The 5,110-nt window shown below is 37.9% G+C and overlaps 1 pseudogene; it reads left to right on the top strand.

Annotated features, from left to right (window-relative positions):
- The first annotated feature begins 3,614 nt into the window (after positions 1-3,614).
- LOC118348572 lies at positions 3,615-4,057 on the top strand (annotated as a pseudogene).
- Positions 4,058-5,110: the final 1,053 nt, after the last annotated feature.

The following is a 5,110-nucleotide window of genomic DNA, read 5'->3' as shown; positions in this document are numbered from 1 at the left end:
CCTACTTCAGTCCTCCTGTCACATTAACCAAAAAATCATTACATTTATAAGGACATATCTCAAATATAAAAAAACAAAAAATTTGTTGAAACAAAGACATAAGCAAACCTCCAAGTTAGTGTGCTCGATCTTAGGTGTATGCCCAATATCCCTACATAAACAACAACAAATAAAATAAATAAAAAGTAACACTTTGATTAGAATAAATAAGTAAAAAGTATTCAAATCTACAATACCTTACTAAAGGATAGTTGTTCCTAGCATGCCCTTCATTTTTGCAAATGGTACAACGTCTTTTCTTGGTTGGTTGAGTCTCTTTTGGGTTCTTCGCTCTCAAAGCCTTTGGGTGCCCTTTCTTGGGCACCCGTGGAGGCTCCTGCTCCATTTGTGAAAAGTTTGACACAACTTGACTTCTTAATATTTGATCATCAGTGGTTGCCTCCATTCTTTGTGAACATTCTACATGATCTTCCATTGCAAGCAACTCTTTGTGAACTTTCTCTAATGCAAGTCTGAAGTGATTGTATTTTTCTGTTGACTGTGATCTAAGTTCGACAATGTCATAAAGTTCTATCATTATCATGCATTTTCTCATCATAGGTTCACATTGTCTTTGCCCAACTTGCCCTTCAAAACATGGTATGTTGGGAATGGGTCGACTCTTATCATTAATAGTCCATCTATCTAGTACATAGTTCTGTGGCAACCTGTCTAACTTCTCTTTCTTGCCAAAAACACACAAGATATGCCTACAGAGAATCTCCATAAACTCCCACATATGGCATGTATATGTTGCATGTCCTTCATTGCCCTCCAATGTTACATGGTAAAGAGGTGTTTCTTTACCATAAGCTGTCACTCCATATGTCTTGGTCTCACTCTCTTTGGAAAACATTTTTGCTTGGTACCGTAGATTGTCGAACAACTCATTTTAGAAGATTATGAAAGATTTTCTTGTATAAACCTTTGCCGCCTCTTCTTCAATTTTAAGAGGTGTCTTCAATATTGCCCTCATAGATTGAGTCCTGACATCCTTTTCTCTCTTTAAAGTAACGTGCATATATAGTTTTTTCATACTAATGCACGAAGTCACTAACCATGGTGCTTGAACGAATATAATCTTTGACAAGTTTGTTCATACTTTCACTGCTTTGAGTTGTTGACATACCGGCACAGAATATTGAACGCAAGTAAACCGGTACCCACTTATCCCATCGACTGTAAAGATTTTGTAGCCAAATATTTTATCCCAGCTCATATTTCACTACTAATGAAGCCTATTGTTGGTCGAACTCATCAGATGTAATTGTCTGATAGATGCAATGACGAAATTCTTTTTGAAAGTCTAGAAATTTGTTATATACATGGGCGAAGTGTTTGGGAAACTTTTGTAAAATGTTCCACAAGCACAACCTATGAGTTATATTCGGGAGTACCTCTATAATGGCCTTTGCCATTACCTTGTCATCATCGGTAATTATAGTTGAAGGGGCACGCCCAAGCATAGCCTCTTGCCATGTTCTCAATAACCATGTATATGATTCTGCCGTTTCATTAACTAACAAAGTACAACCAAATATTATGGTCTGATGATGATGGTTAACTCCAGAAAATGGCACAAATGGCATCTTATAAATATTGGTCAAGTAAGTGGCATCAAATTTAACGACATCCCCAAAATATTGGTATGCAGCTCTCGATCACGCATCAGCCCAAAAACAACTTCCTATACATGCATTCTTATCAACTTGCATGGAATAAACAAATTCAAGTTCTTTATGTTGCCAATCAATAAAGTAGGAATATAACCTTTGTGCATCTCCCTCTTCAAATACTTTTCTCCTTTTGGTTCCCAAATAATTTTCAACATCCTTGGCAATACAACCAACATTAAAGTCACCACCTGATTCTTTACTAAACACTGACATAATTTTCCTTGTCGGTACACCGGACTCATTCAATGTCATAATCAGTTTCTTTTGGACTTTAGTAGCTCCCTTGTTTCCACGAAGCAAACTAGTACTTCTCGGTGTGAGTAGAATATGGTTATATCAAACTACAAATTTGTTGACTATCTAGTTTTCGCCATCTTTTTTTATACTCGTTATTGCTTTACATCCAATCTTTGTCTCGACAGGTTCAGGGAGTGTTCGATCTTTTTTTTTCCGACTAACCCGTCGGAATCCTGCCCTTGTACAAACATAGTCTACTGCACAAAAAGTATTATCATCTTTCGACAACCGAGTATGATTCATCCGAATTGTAAAACCTTTTCGTCTTGCATATACTTTGTAAAATGTTTGGGCATCTTCCACATCCCCAAATACCATACCAATGAATGACTCCAAAGTACCACTACTCAAAGAGACTCCTCCATCCACATTCACCCCATCTTCGACATTCACACCATCTTCGACATTCACCCTATCTTCGACATTCACCCCTTCAACATTCACATCATCTGAAATATATACACTTTCAGCCTCAAGTTCATCACTATTACCCGAAAAAATTTGTTCCTACAATACAAAAGCACCACATTATAAATTCATTACTTATTCAAAATAACCACTTTAACCATATTGAAATTCTAAATCAAATAATTTTAATTAGCATGGTATGAGACTTGCCCAAAAAATAATAACTTAGATTGTCTCGGTAGGTTTTGTTTTATAAGGAATTTCAACTCTTTTTCAAAAAATAATAATACTTGACCAAAATTAAAGTAATGATCTTCATTCTTTTTGATGATTTGCAAACTCTTGAAATGGGTTGTTAGGATGTTGCAAGCACAACTTACAAATTAAAAACTCATTTCAATAAAATGTTATGGCATCAGGAGAAGAACTTATGCGTCATTCAATTTGTGAAGATAAATTATATTTTCTCACTTCCGACAGCCTTTCTTCAATATATATATATATATATATATATCTACATACAAATCAATACCAAGTACAAATCAATATATATCATGAGTTTAATAAGCTGAGATGCTTCTCATTGACATTTAATCAAACAGAGTTTCTCTTTTTGGCTTGTCGCTGTTCGTCTAACCCAGCCAAGTGACGTCGACAACCCAGCCACCCCGTGATCTGCCGCTACCCAACCACCTTGGCACCGCAGCTTTGCTGCTTTCTAGGTGAGTTTTCCATGCGGTTTTCCTCCCTCCCTCAGCTTACTTTTTTTCTTCTCTCTACCCTCTCTCTCTTTTTCTCTCGTGCTCAGCTGCTTAGCATTGGCATCTTCGTCGCACCACCCTTAGCCAACTTCTGTCGAGTCCCTTTGCTCCGGGCCTAACGTCAACTTCGACAAAGTACTCTGCCGCTCAAGCCTTTGGTTTTGGTCTTTGTTTTTGCTTGGATAGGTACAATTGCCACACATCTCGGTTTTTATCGAAGTTTGAAAAAAGCTAGAGAGCAGCCACAACACACCCTATGTGGCTTAACTGAAATTACCAAAAGCACCCTACAAAATTACCCCTTCCTTCTTTCGCTTCTCTGTGATTTAGCCCCTCCCCAATTTCATTCATGTGAGAGAGCTCACCCAGAACCTCCCTGCTAGTGTAAACCCCCGGCGGCCAAAGCCCTACCCAAACCCTTATTCGCTAAAAAATGTCCTCCATGAGCACAAGAATCCCATTGAAATCGATAACCAGGCTCTTCACCCTCACCCCGAGACCACTCTCCCACGTTCTCTACATGGCTATCGAGACTCGGGAGTGGAAGCTCGAGCGAATCCCTGATGAGCTTTTGGACCTCACCAAGCTCAAGCGCTACGACTATGCGATCCTCTTGAGGATCCAGTACAGCATCTACTGATGAGGCCAAAATCTACCAAGAAGACGGCATTCGATATCAAGCTCGAGAAGTTTGACGCGGCGTCCAAGTTTAAGATAATAAAGGAGGTGAGGATGTTCATGGATTTGGGTCTGAAGGAGGCCAAGGAGTTGGTGGAGAAAGCGCCCGAGGTGTTGAAGAAGGGACTCACCAAAGAGGAAGCTGATTCCATTGTTGCCAAGTTCAAGGACTTGGGTGCTACTATGGTATTGGAATGACAATTATTATTATTTTTTAACTTTTTCGGATTTAGTCTTTTGATGTAGAATAATGGCGTCTTAGATTAATGGGAAATGAGAATTTTGTTAGTGGGAAGTCAGATATTTTTATCAGGTGCTTTTATATGATCCCAGTTTTACTGAGAATGATTCTCTCCAAATTTGTGTTCTTGTTGTGCTATATTGAAAGTGAAAAATCTCAATTCTTCGTTTGCCTAAGCATATCACAAATACGATCTGGTTTGGTATGTTACATGTCTTATCTTGTACAAACCAAAACCCCAAGAATCTATGTTGATGTATTGGTTACCTATTTGCCTGTATTTTCATTCACGATGGTTTGTTTATTCTTCCACTAGATAAAACTCCATTAAAGGCAATTTTTTTAGGCTTTATCCTCTTGTTTCTTTGAGGGTAGGATGGGTTTAACGTACGTAAGATGAGAAGGTGGTTTGCTCTTGGTGTTGATTATGAAAAATTCACGTTGGTGTTTACGGTTAAAAGATAGGGGCTTATTGGCTTATGATTGAGGACACCATTTGCTGTGCTATTTGCACTTATAGATTTTTGAGTCTTAATTAACTAGGAAAATAGAAAGGAATATAAAGGCTATGAACAATTTACAAATGTTGATAGGCTAGGACATTTTGGTGTTGAGGCATTTAGTTCTTTGAGACGTGAAATCGTTTGCTGCTTTTGTGTTTGTAAGGTTTACTGTTAGCTTGCTCAAAGCTTGCTGAGAAAGGATTTTGGTGCTACATCAACATTTTTTTGGAAGAAATAGAACTAAGGTTACCTTCTTTTTGCCTGCCTTGATAGTCAAACATGTACAATTACTCAAAAATATTATTCCTTTTCTTGTGCCATTCTTTTGTCACAAATAAGGGGCAATATGAAGGCAAAACCATAGAAAAGGTGATAGAGAAATGTTCTTGCTTGCCCAAAAGCAAGATTCTCCGTTGTACATAATTTGTGGACTTAAATATATTACACTGTCTGAAAAAGATTAGGAAGGCTATGGAGTTTGATACTGCATGGGGTTGGAGGAAAAGA

This window comes from Juglans regia, chromosome 6 (genome assembly GCF_001411555.2).
Source record: "Juglans regia cultivar Chandler chromosome 6, Walnut 2.0, whole genome shotgun sequence".
NCBI classification, from domain to species: domain Eukaryota; kingdom Viridiplantae; phylum Streptophyta; class Magnoliopsida; order Fagales; family Juglandaceae; genus Juglans; species Juglans regia.
The sequence above is the reverse complement of the archived record's forward strand: the minus strand, read 5'-3'. Positions and strand labels throughout refer to the sequence as shown.